Below are 15881 nucleotides of genomic sequence, written 5' to 3' on the forward strand. Positions count from 1 at the left end.
TTTCCCCTTGCATAACCGACTTTTGAACCCATATTTCTCTTTAGAGGGTTTTATCGATTATTTTTCCTTTCCTCTTATATAGGAATAAATAAAATCCACTGGCGACTCTGTTTCAGTCCGTGTCAGTTTTCGCGTAACGACACATAGTAAAATAAATAAAATTCATGGTATCGCTTTCTCGTCTGATGAAGGGTGCACAAACAATGATAATTTTTATTTGGGGGCTTTGAGGTATCTTAAAGTTTAGTTTTGTACTAAGGATTATCTCATTACCCCTCTTATAGTCTTTAGCACTTCATATTTAACTGTTGACCAAAAGAATACTGAAATTCTGGTATCAGATATGAGATGTCGAAGGTAATGTCACGACACTAATATCTGAGTAATGCAAACAGAATACAGATAGAGAATAGTAATGCAAGAGACACAAGCAATTGTTAACCCAGTTCGGTCCAACTCACCTACATCTGGGGGCTACCAAGCCAGGAAGGAAATTCACTAAAATAGAATCAGTTCAAAGACTCTCTATACACTTCAACAAGTTACAGTCTTTCTCACCTAATCTCTACCCGTGCAATTTCTACCTAAGCACTCTTAGATATGAGAACCCACTCACTTCCCTACAATCACACCTATGATCTTAAACAACAATCCCTTGAGAAAAGAAAACACTTTTCAATAACACACTCTTGATTTTACTTCACAGTTTCAATCAAGAAGACACACTTTTGATCTTGCTTAACAGCTTTGATCAAGAAGACACACACTTGATCTTGCTTCACAGCTTTGATCAAGTAGACACACACTCTTGCTTAACAGCTTTAGAGTGACAAATTACAACCACAAATCAGACCAATTCAATCATCAATGGATAACTTGAATGGCTTACAAGTCTCACGACTAAACAAGACACAAACCCTAGCTCTCTCTCTGTATTTTGCTCAGTATTGGTTGTGTACAAAATCAGGTTTTCTATGTCCTATTTATAGAAGCATTCAGCTGGGCTTGGACATCTTGAAAACCCTAAATCTATTTTCCAATCAAATCTTCTCATGACAGCTGGTTAGATCTCCTTGGAAAATAAGTAAATCAGGTTGTAATCAATGATTGAATGTGCCTGCAAATCAGATCTTCAATCATACATAGATTGCCATTAATTGTGCAATCACAAAACACCAGACATTCACACTGAATGTTCTGTGTACAGGATGTCATGACATCGGGTCTGACATCCTGGAGTAATTCCTGCATAATTCCATAATTCCATTTATAACTTCCAGCAGGTACATACATATCAGATGCCATGACCTTGTGTATGACATCTTGAAACAATCGTGCATGATCATGTCTTCCATTTGAACTCCAGCAGGTACACATCATCATATGCCATGTTATTATGTCATTTTGAAACAATCATGTATGATCATGTTCTTGAATTCCAGCAGGTACATAGGATATTGTAACACCTCAAAATTTGCCCTCCTCTTTGGGGACTAGTTTGATACATTGCATTTCATTTTTAGAGCATTAGACATTGCATTTTGCATTTCATGAGAATTGAGAAAGTCATCCTCCAAAGTCTTTTCAAAAGATGGAGAAGTTACATGATTCAAGCCTGAGGGTTTTTATGAATTGGTGATCAACCATCTGAGGGGTTTGCACTTCAATTAGGGTTTCCTGATCCTTCAAAGGCCTTGAGCATTATCTTGTTTGCAAGGATATGTTACCATCATCATGGTTCTATCATCATCAAGGGTTTCAAGATTCATTCTCAAGTTCCTTTGGATTAGGGTTTTGACCTCTGGTCAACCCTAATCAATGCCATTATTTCAACCAGGGTTTCTCAAGGAGGTGAGGTATTTTCTTGGGATGAGGATTACATGAGTGTCATAAGGAGCCTACATGAGCTAGGGGTTCATTTTTGAGCAATTTCCTCAAGTGGTATAGGCTCAAGCTGATCAGGGCATTTCAAGGTCATCTGTGGACCAAAAAGTCAACTGTGCAGTCAACTGAGGGCTTTGAGGTGGGGAAATTAGTTGAGACACCTCAATCATGTTCAAAAGAGGTCCATTTGTCATTCTAAACATCTATCTTGAAGATTTTGAAGTCATGGCAAAAGTTTCCAAAAATGGAAAGTGACCTGTAATTGAAAGTTTCTAAAAATGGCAAGTTTCTAGTCCACATTCAACTTGATTTTTCAACATCAAAGAAGCTTCAAATGGACTTTTGGTGAACAGGAAAGATGTAGATCTTTCCCTCCCCTTTCCAAAAAGTCCTATTTCATGATCATCTGATGATTGGTTGGGAGGTTATGGCCAAATGATCACAAAGTATGCATGGAAGTTCAAAGTGACATAACTTTTGATCCAAAACTCCAAATTGGTCCATTATTTTTGCAAAATACTCCTCATGACCAATACTTTTCAAATCAAGCTTTGCCATGCATGGAAAAAGCTCATATGATCATCATTGCTCACATGTGCAAAATGGAGGGAAATTTCATAATTCAAATTTGGTTGATACTACAAACAAAATACCACTTCCATGATGTTTATTAGTTGGTTTTAAGTGAAATTGGACCTTTGCATGGGATTCTCACGTGGGACATGGCCATGCAAGTTCATTTTGCAATTTTTGCAAGACATTTCAATTCTCACTAATCATGTTTAACAAGGCCTAATTTGGATTAGCATTGTGATTAGTGAACCATATAAAAGCCAAACCCTAACTGTTTTTGCTCATAACAGAATTTGAGATCTCAAATTTCACATTCCCTCCAATTTTTCTCTCTCTTCAAAACTCAAATTTCTTCATATAAACCTGCAATTTCTTTGCATAATCATGATCATGGTGCATCATTGAGTAGGAATCCACGTTTGGTTTAAAGAATTCTATCAAGAATCAAGCAGATCGAGCACATGAGCATGTCCATGGATTTCTGAAATTGAGCTCGTTTCAGTTTGTTTCAAGTGGTAATTCTTGCACAAAGATTCATTAGAGGTTAAAGGAAGTTGATCTGGATCATTTGGAAGCTGGAACACACGAATTCAATCACTGCCATTTCAAGTAGGTGAAAATTCGACCATCTCCTTTTGCCTTTTTCTTGCCATGAATGTATAGATCTTGTTACACTGAGCATGCTGATATGATTTGTTTTGAAAATGGATGAGTATTGAGCCTGATATATGAACTGGAATTTTTGATGTCAATAATGTTTCCCTTCGATCCGTGCGTGTTAGCGAGATTTAGGTTGAATGAACATGATATTCGGATTCTACATGGAAAGATCTTTCGAATGGTGTACGGTTTGTCCATTTCTGGAAAAATGCACGGCAGACCTCCGCCTGGTTGGCCGGAGAAGACGGCTGATTCCGCCGTCTGTAACTGGTTAGGGTTCGTGCCATGCGGAACGCTGACTGTATCGTGCGTGGCTATTCCATTGGCCATGATTATTTTGACTTCGCTTGCGTGTGCGAAGACCGTCTGCGTGGTTGCCACGCGTTTAAGTGAAACGGTGCGTTTCACCAAGCGCTTCTTGACCTAGCACGCATGAGTTCGATCCTGGCGTGTTGTATTTTTGTGGATTTAATTTGTTTTCTTCTGGACCTTGATAGCGTGGGTTCGATTCTTGGCGTTTGCATGTTTCTGATTTTTATTTTGAGCGCTTTTGTCATCCTTGCTAGCGTGGGTTCAATTCCTGGTTGATGTACTATGCTGAATTTCATTTTGAATTTGATTTTTCTTCATATTGCCATGCTATTTGTTCATTTTAAAAAAATCACAAAAAAATAGTAGAAATGTCCAATTTGATCCAATTTTTTTTTTCACATTCTTGTTTTGATCTCTAGTTTTTTATAGCATTTATTTCATGATTTGTTTGTTTCTGGATTTTTATTTGATATTTTTTGATTGAACATGGTGTCAAATTGATATGCTACATTAAATGCTTTGTGAAATGCTATGCTTTAATCCAATTGATCTGAATTTTTGCATGCTTGATCCTCACATGTGATATGATTTGTTGGAATTGGTTTGGAATTTTTATCATATGCCATCACTGTTTTGGACACATGAACATGTAGTGTGACAATTTGTGTCACATTCTTGACCTTGCATTTGTGCATTTTCATTCATATACCATTTGAGCTCTTCTGGATCTGATTTTTGCATGATGATCTTTCATTACATGATAAGCTTGCATAAAAAAATTCAATGTCATTGCTTGTGTTTCTGTTTTGATTTGGATTTTCTAATTTGGATGTCCAACTTTGTGCACATTGTTTGCCTTTACATGACATGAATTGTTTGAAGCATTTGCCTTATGAATTGATGATGGTCCTTTTGAGGATATTTTCTTGATTGATTGAATATGCATTATGCAAAAGATTGACTTCTGTTTTGATCATTTGGTTTGGTTTTGAACCTAATTTTTGAACTAGTGTTTTGTACATAAACTAATTGTGCTTTGTGTTTCAGGTTTGGACATTTAGCATTAATGGTTGGATTTGATCTCACTTTGTGAGATGCAAATACCTTTGAGCACTAACCCTTACTGTTTTGTAGGTCAATTGATGTGATGAAGTCATTTGAGTGCTTGCATTTGTGCCTTGTATTGAGTTGTAAACTGTTGAATGGTTCCACTATTATCTGTTGGTTTTCTGATTGAGATATTAACTGTTTAAGCTTTTGTACAAGTACATTAGTTGCTTGCTAGCTTTGCTTTTGCTTAAGCTTTGGAGTATGGTTGATACACCACTGAGGTAGTTTAGCCTTCTTACTCCATGTAGTCTGGAAGCCCTGTCACCTTTTTGGCAGGCATTTTGGCTGAAGTCCTCCTTAAGAGGCTCTGTTTGTGTTTGTTTACATTTGTGCCAGAAACCTCCAAGTGAAGCATGTTACTTGATAAGCCCTCCTAAGTGAAGAGGCAATTGACAGATAGAAGGGACTAGTAGCCAGTCCCCTGTTATTCAGTGAGTCGTTCTTTATGCTCGCACTACGTGCTGATGCTCTAGAACATGTACCCAAGATCTTTGTATAGAGTCAGTCAAGTGGAATAGGGTCCCTCTTTCTGGATCCCCACGCTTTCTTTGACATTGAGCTCACCCAGGCCAGGGATAAGAGCATGAGGTCTCATCCTCATTTCCATCTTTGATCAGTTTCACCCTAACTCTCGATGTTAGTGGTTAAGAGCTTCTGTTTACCCTTACAGTTTGGCTTGTTTGTCGAGGTTGATATGACCCCTCTTGACTAAAGTGTACCCATTGTTTGGGCCTCTTGTATGGATATAGTGTGTGATACTTGTTCACTGGTGTTGATGTTGTTGAGCTAACTTGCTTCCTGTGTGAGTTAGATGCATGATTAGAGACCTCAACTTAGGGATATCTGATTGCATGACAACTTTTAGGCTCGAGTCTTAGTCTCCCTATTAGTTTGTTTGCTTCCCTGGTCTCTGGTTAGGAGAGTGTTTCTCCCCTGTTAAGGGGAACTACGTCGCCCTGATTCTCATAACAGATGAGATACATAGGCAGGAGATCGAGAGAGATCTCTCCGGGCACCCTTTTTCTTTTTCAACCTTTTTGTTTCTTTTGACGTCTCAGCGTCTCTTTGTGTTTGTGTGACAACTATTAGGCTCGAGTTCCAGACTCCCTATTAGTTTGTCAATCTGATAACCTTTTTCTTTGGTGTTCGCTGGTTAACATGTGTTGTTTGTTTGGAGTCGGATGTAAGTCCATGTATTGGCATTCTGTTTCCTTTTGTGTGTGTTGTTTGTTTGGAGCCGGATGTAAGTCCATGTATTGGCATTCTGTTTCCTTTTTGTTGTCAGGAGTCGGATATAAGCCCATGTATTGGCATTCTATTTCCTGTTGAGTGTTTCTTTTGACGTCTCAGCGTCTCCTTTTGGTGTTTTGTTTCGGCGTGCGTTAGCCGAGCTACGAGTGCTCTGATTCTTACTCTGGATAGAGAAGATACGTAGGCATAGGATGTGATGTTCTAGCGAGCATGTTCCCATTTCCCCGAACTACGTTGACTCTGATGTTTGTTTCTGACAAACTACGTAGGCCCAGGATGCGACATCCTTCCGAGTCCACTTCCTCCATCTTCTTTCACCTGTTTTATTATTCCAGTTTGTGCAGTTTCTTTGAGCAGTTTATTAGCAACCTTTTCCTATTCTTTTGAGCGTGGATCCCATCGAGTACGGCGGACGTGAGGGGTGTTAATACCTTCCCCTTGCGTAACCGACTCCCGTACCTTGTAATCTCTGGTCGTAAGACCGTTCCTTTCCCTTTCTTAGGATAGTCCTGCGCTTCCTTTCCGTCATAGGATGAATAGCGTCGGTGGCGGCTCTATAAACTTGTTTTTTTTCGCCGGTTGTTTTTCGCGTTGCGACAGCTGGGGACGCAGTTGACCTCTTGCTGGTCCATCTTCTCTAAGCGAGTCAATCCTAGCGCTCTCTAGCATTGTTTTTAGGGTAGTTTGGGTTGCTTTTACTGCTTTATTTATTGCATTTATGATTATTATATTGTGATTGTATATATTTGCATATATGTTTGCATGCATCATATTACTAATGTGCTGGATTCTGGATAGGTTTGGTTCCTATGATTTGGGGTGGGTGTTCTGAGTGGGGCTAAAACCCAGGCCCGAGTATACACCTAGGATTAGCGTGGTCTCACGTTTCCTCACATGTTGGATTAACATGATTGTTGCGACGTGACATACCACAGTCGGACGAGGTTCTTGTGAGAGAGCTCTTCCTTGTGGAGTTTCCACTATGGTTGGGTTTATCTCTTTTGAGCTGTTGACTTCGGTGACCGTTATTTCCCGGATCTTTGGTTTAGATGATCTTATGAGAGCTGCAACGGCACACCCGAAAGGGCAAACCTGTTGAGTATCTTGTCCGATTGTCGAGACCATTATCCGCCTTAGGATGTCCTTATTAGAATTCACCTGTGAGGGGAGGGGTTTGATTATGGAAAACACAGGTTCTGATGGTGACTCTTTGATGGTGACTTTGGTTCAGTCGGATTTATGTACATTTATTTCTGAGACATTGGAGTTCTGTCCGTGGTATTTATCAGCGGGTTCCGTTTATTTCGGATCCCCGGGTTGAATTTAGGGTTGCTTGTTCAGATGGTCAGTGATTTACCTGTGATGATGGTGATATATCCTTAGGTTCCGTTTATTTCAGAATCCCCAAGTTGAATTTATGGTTACTAGGTCCCTCAGATGGTTGTGATCAGTTCAGAGACCGGAATCCAGTACAGTTGATGTTCAGATGACTTGGAGGATGGCAATATGCATTGCATTCATGCATCTGCATCATTCCCATTTTGCATTTATCCGCATCTAACTCATGTTTATCCATATGCAGGGTACATTCTTGATTGAGATCCTGGTTTAGAGGCATCCTTGTTCCAGATATGAGGACCGACTTGAAAGCTGATGTTGTATACAGTTTCTTTGATCCAGAGATTCGTGTGTTAAAAAACATGATAGCATTGATTACGCCTGACCATGTGGGGATGTTCCGTGAGATTTATGGTGATATTCTGAAGATGGTTTTCAAGCTTACAGATGGGGATAGGGACGCCATCCTTACTCTTCTCCAGTTTTATGATTCGGGTTTGAGATGTTTCGTCTTCCCGGATTACTTGTTGGGACCTTTGATGGAGGATTATGCCGGTATCCTGGGTATTCAGGTCAGAAACCAGATTCCTTTCTATGTCACTAAGGAAGAACCTGATGTTGGTGAGATCTCTCGTGCTCTTTATTTGAGCTCCGAAGTGACTAAGGGAGGTTTGAAGGAGAAAGGAAGGTTGCCCGATTTTCATCTGAGTTTCTTGGATGCTAAAGCCAAGGAGCATGTTGTGTTGGGTAATTGGAAGGCCGTTTGTGCTTTACTTGCTGTAAGCATTCACGGAATCATCTTGTTCCCTAATCAAAAGAACTTTGTGGACATTAATGACATCCGGGTGTTTGCTCAGAGGAATCCCATTCCTACCTTGATTGGGGATGTTTATTACTCGTTCCATAATCAGAACGAGAAGCGACTTGGGGGATTGGTTAGATGTTGCGCTCAACTGTTATATAAATGGTTCATGGGATATTTGCCTTCCAGGGGTGCCTTTGTTCTTCTTGACCATACAGTTAATTGGGCAACCAAGCTGATGGGTTTGAGAGCCAAGGACATAACTTGGACTCACATTGATAAGGTTGGACGAGACTTTATTTACAGTTGCGGGAGTTTTCCCAATGTACCTCTTATGGGAGTTCAAGGTTGTATTAATTAGAACCCAACGCTTCTTAAGAGGCAAATGGGTTTGCTATGGAGGTTCCTCCTCTCAAGTGTGAGATTCAGGACTCTTGTTACTTCCCGATTGAGGGTAACCGGTCATCGTTGGAGATAGTGTCTGAGGCGTGGCGTAACATTCAAAGGAAAGGCAGGATTCCTTTTGGTAGAGCTAATAACAGGTCTTTTCCTCCGTTTGATGATTGGCTCAGAAGGAGGGTTGAGCTCACTCGTCTACCATTTCCTGTGGGTGATCCTTGGTATCCGTTGATTGAGGAGCCATGTTCTTCTGTCAGTATGGAAGAGTTCCTTGAGATGAAGAAGGCTAGAGATCAACTGCAAGCAGAGAAGACTGAGTTGGAAATGAGTGTTGCTAGGATTCAAATGACTAATCAGGAAGTCAAGGGGAAAGCAGAAGACCAGGCTAAGAGACATGCTCTGGAGGTGAAGCGCTTTGAGATAGACACCGCCTATTATTGTCAGATCAACCAAGCTTTAGAGTCATCCACGAAGGAGCACGACCACACCAATGAGAAGTTTGCTAGAGCTTTGAAGGTCATTGAAGACGAGAAGAGGAGACAAGTCCTTGTGAAGACGCAGAGAGAAGCTAGAGCCAAAGTCCTTACTGCAGACTGGGAAGCGAAGTTGAGAGTTAAGGAAGAAGAGAACGTGAAGATTATGGCTGAGAGAGATCATTATCTGGCAGAGGGGGATCATTATTTCTGACAGATGAAGATTCATCAGAAAGAGGTGGGAAGACTTCGGCTGGAGAACACTGAGCTCAAGTTCACCGTGAAGTTTACCAGGATGGTTGATGATGCAGAGCCTTTTGTGGGACCTTCTTCAGTTTAGACTTTTGTTGCAGTTATCATCATGTGTTGGATTACCGTCAGCCATGTTGACGGAATTCACTTGCTTGTATTTTCTTTCTGATTCTGGAGAATTGTAAAATTGATTTGTATCAAGCTTGATGTATGACTCTGGCACGTATTGCGCACTTTTGATATACAGTGGTTATTGTCATTCAGTGATTGATCTTCAAAGCTTTATTTGCTTTTTTGTGCGCACTCACATAACACACACATGGTCGGACGATATCTTTGCTAAATCATGAATCTCTGTTCTGTACGTTAAAGCTAGATGATTTATGTCAGAATGTTGCTGTCGGATTATTATTTGTCTCGATGAAATCGGGATTGAAAGACAAAGTGTTCCTCATATGGATAGACATTGCATTCATGCATGAATCATAATAACTTGTCTTCTATTTTGCAGGTGTCGGTTTCTAACGTGTTTGATTGTTTCAGGAATCATTGCTCGCGCACGCAGAATCATTCCCTTGCACGTAGCTCGTCCGCACAGATACCCTACCAGGCGCAACAAATCCAAACTGATGGATCCACCCAACGCAGACATTCTCGAGCTGAAAGAGAAGATGGGTGAGCTGATCAACGTCATGCAAGGGTTCGCCTTGGGGCAGAAGGCACTTGTTGAGAAGGTGGAGAAGCTTGAGCGGGCTTCGGCTGCCAATAGTGGCAATAATCAATAGGGTGTTTCCAACAATGGTCTTGGTGGTTCTAGGGATGGTGGTGATCCCAGAAGGAAGGCGACTACTGTTGGTGTAGTGATCAATAATGGGGGAGGTTTTGGTTTTGCTACAGGCGGTGGATTAGGTCCTGTAGGCAACAATCTGAAAGATAATCAGTTTCCTCCTTTATTTGGGGCCATGGAGGATAAAGAAGAAGATCAGTTCTCTATGCTGAACGAGCAGTTTGGTCAGTACGGTGTCCAACCGCCAAACAAGGAGATTCAGGCACTGGCAGAGAAGATCAGGGCTCTAGAAAGCCATACCTCTCCTGGGGCTATCAATATGACAAACATGGGGCTAGTTGAGGGGATTGTGATCCCACAAAAGTTTAAAGTGCCCACATTTGATAAATACAATGGGAGTTCTTGCCCGGAAACTCATCTCCAGGCCTTTGTCCGAAAAATATCTGCCTATACTATGGATCAGAAGCTCTGGATGTACTTCTTCCAGGATAGCTTATCGGGGGGTCTCTGGAGTGGTATACCAAGTTAAGATCATCAGATATCAAAAGCTGGCGGGATTTGGGAGATGCTTTCTTTAAACAGTATCAATTCAATGCTAACATGGCTCCTAGCCGTACCCAGTTGCAGGGTATGTTTCAGAAGCCAAATGAAGGGTTTAAAGAGTATGCACAAAGGTGGAGGGAGTTGGCTGCCAGAGTTCAACCACCGCTGGTAGATCGGGAAATGTCTGATCTGTTCATGGGTACCCTGCAGGGGACTTTCGCTGAGAGGATGGTGGGTTGTCCCGTCATCGGTTTTGCAGATATAGTGGTGGCAGGTGAAAGAATTGAAAGCTGGCTGAAAATGGGGAAGATACAGGGAAATGCTTCGTCGTCTGGATCGAAGACACCCTTTGGTAATGGTCAGCGTAAGAAAGAGGGTGACACGAGTGTTGTGTATGCCCAGAGAGGAAATGGTAGGGATCGTTACTACCAGCATACTACTGCAGTAACAATTCCTGCTGATAATCAACCTGCACAACAGCAACAGCAATAGCCACAACAACGACAGCCGTTTCAACAGAGAACACAACAGGCCGGGTATCAAGGTAGAGGAAGGATGACTGATCGTCAGTTTGATAGGCCGCCTTGTGACGTATTCATTTCTGTTAAAAAAGTTGAAAGATCTGGGGTTGGTTCAGCTGAGAACATTGGCTCCATTGAGACCGGATCAGAGACCTGCCAATTATGATGAGAACGCCAAGTGTGAATTCCATTCTGGTGCCCCTGGACACAATATTGAGAATTGTAAAGCCTTCAAGCATGTGGTTCAGGATTTGGTAGACTCCAAGGCCATTAATTTTGCACCATCACCGAATGTTAATGCTAATCCCATGCCGACGCATGGTCAGATGGGGGTGAATGCAATTTCCGAGGATAGGAGGACAATTGGGGTGATGGACGTGGATCGGTTGAGGACTCCAATGGCTGAGGTCAAGAGACAATTGTTAGCAAATGAAGTTTTTCCGGGTTGTGATAATCGTTGTGTTGCTTGCATGGTCGCTCCAAATGGGTGTGTATTGTTGAGGGAGGCTGTCCAGAGAATGATGGATGAGGGAAGTCTTAGGTTCGAGAAAGTTGGTTTGGAGAGGGAGGATGTTTCCACCATAACCATTTATTTTGATTCTACCAACTTGTCAGCGCCGGCAGATGCGGCTCCAGTTACCATCACGGTACCGGGGCCTATCCCATATGAAAACGACGATGTTGTACCGATGGAGAGAAGCAGGAGGATCAGGCTGCAGGTGAAATCACTGTTTCAAAGGTGGATAATGCCGGACCTAGTGGTTTCACTCGCAGCGGAAGGTTGTTTGCGCCTGACGCATTAAGAAGTGGGGAGGTAGAAAAAGAAAAAAGAGATAAGGCCGAGGCTTTAGCCAGGGCAAGAGGTAAGCAGGTGGTGAGTGGGGGTACTCCTATAGCGGCACCGGCGCCTGTTGGGTCGAAAAAAGAACTTGATGATGAAGCCGAGGAGTTTCTGAGGATCATCAAGAAGTCTGAGTACAAACTTGTTGACCATTTGCAGCAGACTCCGTCCAAGATTTCGATCTTATCTTTGCTATTGAGCTCCGAAGGGCATAGAGAGGCTTTGTTGAAAATATTGAAGAGAGCCTATGTCCCGCAGGAGATAACGATCAATCAGCTGGAGACAGTGGTGTCAAATGTCAATGCCATCCATGGGATGGGTTTCACTGATTTGGATCTTACGGTGGATGGGCGTAATCACAATAAGGCATTACACATTTCGATGGAGTGTAAAGGAGCAGTGCTCTCGCACGTTCTGGTTGATACCGGCTCGTCACTCAATGTGTTGCCGAAGAAGGCCCTGGCAAAGATGGATTGTGAAGGAGTAGTGTTGAGGCCTACTGATCTGGTGGTAAGAGCATTTGATGGCTCTAAGAGGGCTGTGTTTGGGGAAGTGGAGCTCCCTGTGAAGATCGGGCCCGAGGTGTTCAAGTCTGTGTTTTATGTCATGGATATTCAGTCGGCATACAATTGCTTGTTGGGTCGACCATGGATACACGCTGCTGGGGCAGTAACTTCGACTTTGCACCAGAAATTAAAGTATATCTGGGACGGGCAGGTCGTAACAGTTTGTGGGGAGGAAGATATCTTTTCAGCCAACTGTCATCGTTCAAGTATGTAGAAATGGACGGTGAAATATGGGAAACACCAAGTCAGGCGTTTGAAACCGTTAAGGTGGAGAATGCCATTTTTGTCAAGGAAGAGAAAAAGTCGTCCATTTCTTCTTAAAAATAGGCCGCTGAGGTGGTGAAGAGTGGAGAAGCCCCAGGTTAGGGAAGGATGATAGACATTGCGACGAAGAGGACAGGTTTGGGGTTGGTTATCAGCCTGGCCGAGGCTCGCCTGGACAGAATAGAGGTCGTCGCCAGCCGTTCACATTCACCAGTGCTGGAATGCTAGATCCAGATCACGTCTGTGCGGTGGGTGAAGAGATTGACAGTGACTGCGAGCTCGACTCGTGGATAAAACCGTGTGTACCAGGGATGGAGATCCAGAACTGGAAGGCTGAAAAGATCATCACTGTCACTCTACGCGAAGAGTAATATTTCTGTTTTTCAATTCTGTCTGCATGAAAACCATGCGTTTTGCCCGAAACGTAATGGTTCATTGTAAGGGCCACCTCATGTGTTTTATTTTGCAATATTTGCATCATCAATAAAAGGATGTTTTTTCACATTAAAAGCGGTGTTCCCTGTTTTTCATTTAATTTTGTAGTTTAATAAAAATAAATAAAAATGGCAATGATTGTTTTCATTTTCCTTTTAATTTGCTTCGTTCTGGCTCTAAAGCAATGCATGAATCAACATTCATGCAGATGCGATCATTCTCCAGATCTCATTGATAACAATCCTGTTACACCCTCGTATGACTTCGACAATCCGATCTATCATGCCGAAGAAGAAGGCGAAGAAGATTGTGAACTGCCGGAAGAATTAGCCAGGTTGTTGAAACAAGAGGAGAAGGTGATTCAACCGCACGAGGAGCGAGTCGAGATTGTGAATCTGGGCACCGAGGAGGTTAGAAAGGAAGTGAAAGTTGGGGCCGCTTTGGAGGTGAATGTCAAGAGCAGAATGGTAGCCTTGTTGAAAGAGTATGTTGATATCTTCGCCTGGTCTTATCAGGATATGCCAGGGTTGGATACCGATATCGTTGTACACAAGTTGCCATCGAGAGAAGATTGTCCTCCAGTGAAGCAGAAGTTGCGCAGAACTCGACCCGAGATGGCCATGAAAATTAAAGAGGAGGTACAGAAGCAGTTGGATGCTGGTTTCCTAGCTGTCACTAACTATCCGCCTTGTGTCGCGAACATTGTGCCAGTGCCGAAGAAGGATGGAAAGGTGAGGATGTGTGTGGACTACCGGGATTTGAACAGAGCTAGCCCGAAAGATGATTTCCCATTACCTCACATCGATGTATTGGTAGATAATACAGCTCAATTCTCGATGTTTTCCTTCATGGATGGCTTTTCTGGCTATAATCAGATTAAAATGTCGCCAGATGATATGGAGAAAACGACGTTCATCACACCATGAGGCACTTTTTGTTATAAGGTGATGCCATTCGGTCTCAAGAATGTCGGTGCCACGTATCAAAGAGCTATGGTAACTTTGTTTCATGATATGATTCATCATGAAATCGAATGTTATGTTGATGACATGATAGCAAAGTCCCAAACAGAAGAGGGGCATCTGGTAGATCTGGCCAAGTTGTTTGACCGGTTGAGACAATTCAGACTGAGGTTGAATCCGAATAAGTGCACTTTCGGAGTGCGGTCCGGTAAGTTGCTGGGGTTTATTGTGAGTGAAAGAGGAATTGAGGTTGATCCTGCTAAAGTAAAAGCGATACAAGAAATGCCTGAACCGAGAACAGAAAAGGAGGTTCGTGGTTTCTTAGGTAGATTGAACTACATTTCACGGTTCATATCTCATCTAACAGCCACGTGTGAACCCATATTCAAGTTATCGAGAAAAGATCAAACGGTCAGGTGGAATGATGATTGCCAAGTGGCATTTGAAAAGATAAAAGAGTATTTGTAGGAGCCTCCGATTCTGATGCCTCCTGTGGAGGGACGACCGTTAATTCTGTACTTGACAGTCCTCGAGGGGTCTATGGGGTGTGTACTGGGGCAGCATGACGAGTCTGGTCGAAAAGAACATGCAATTTACTACCTTAGCAAAAAGTGTACCGACTGTGAAACAAGATATTCACTGCTCGAGAAAACTTGATGTGCTTTGGTATGGGCTGCTCGCCGACTAAGACAATATATGCTGGTTCATACCACTTTGTTGATTTCCAAGATGGATCCGATCAAGTATATATTTGAGAAGCCAGCATTGACCGGACGGGTTGCGAGATGGCAAATGATTTTGACTGAATATGATATCCAGTACACTTCTCAGAAAGCAATCAAGGGGAGTGTATTGTCTGATTACCTCGCCCAGCAACCCATTGAGGATTATCAACCGATGAAGTTTGAGTTCCCTGATGAGGACATCATGTTTCTCAAATCGAAAGATTGTGAGGAACCAATCCCGGAGGAGGAGCCTGACCCTGAATCCGAATGGACTCTATTGTTTGATGGGGCCGTTAACGTGAATGGTAGTGGAGTTGGTGCTGTTTTGGTTACGCCAAAAGGATCCCACATTCCTTTTGCTGCCCGGCTAACGTTTGAATGCACCAACAATGTGGCTGAATACGAAGCTTGTATCTTGGGGATCGAAGAGGCGATTGATTTGCGGATCAAGAACCTTATCATTTATGGAGATTCAGCTTTGGTTGTGAACCAGGTTAACGGGAAATGGTATACGCATCAATCTCACTTAATTCCATATCCGGATTACACAAGGAGGTTGTTGACATTTTTCACCAAGGTAGAATTACACCATGTGCCGAGAGAAAAAAATCCTTTGGCAGATGCTTTGGCTACTCTGGCCGCCTTGATTAAGGTGCAGTGGTGGAATCAGTTCCCTAGTGTTGAGGTGGGACGTCTGGATAGACCGACTTATGTATTTGCTGTTGAAGCAGCGCCTGATAATGAAAAGCCGTGGTATTGTGATATCAAACGCTATTTGGAAACCCAAGAGTATCCCGAGGGAGCGTCTAAAAAGGACCGAAAGACTCTGAGGAGGTTAGCCATGGTGTTCTATCTGAACAAGGATGGGGTTTTGTACAAGCGGAATTTTGATTGGGTTTTGCTTAGATGTGTCGACGACAAAGAAGCAAGCCAATTGATGAAAGAGGTGCACGAGGGGTCGTTTGATACCCATGCCAGTGGGAATGCGATGGTGAAAAAGTTGTTACGGGCTGGATATTATTGGATGACGATGGAGGCTCAGTGTTTCAACTTCGTGCGGAAGTGTCATAAATGCCAGATTTATGCTGACAAAGTGCACATACCTCCAAACCCGTTGAGCTTGATGTCGTCCCCTTGGTCGTTTTCTATGTGGGGCATTGATATGATCGGAAAGATCGAGCCT

This window comes from Lathyrus oleraceus, chromosome 3 (genome assembly GCF_024323335.1).
Source record: "Lathyrus oleraceus cultivar Zhongwan6 chromosome 3, CAAS_Psat_ZW6_1.0, whole genome shotgun sequence".
NCBI classification, from domain to species: Eukaryota; Viridiplantae; Streptophyta; class Magnoliopsida; order Fabales; family Fabaceae; genus Lathyrus; species Lathyrus oleraceus.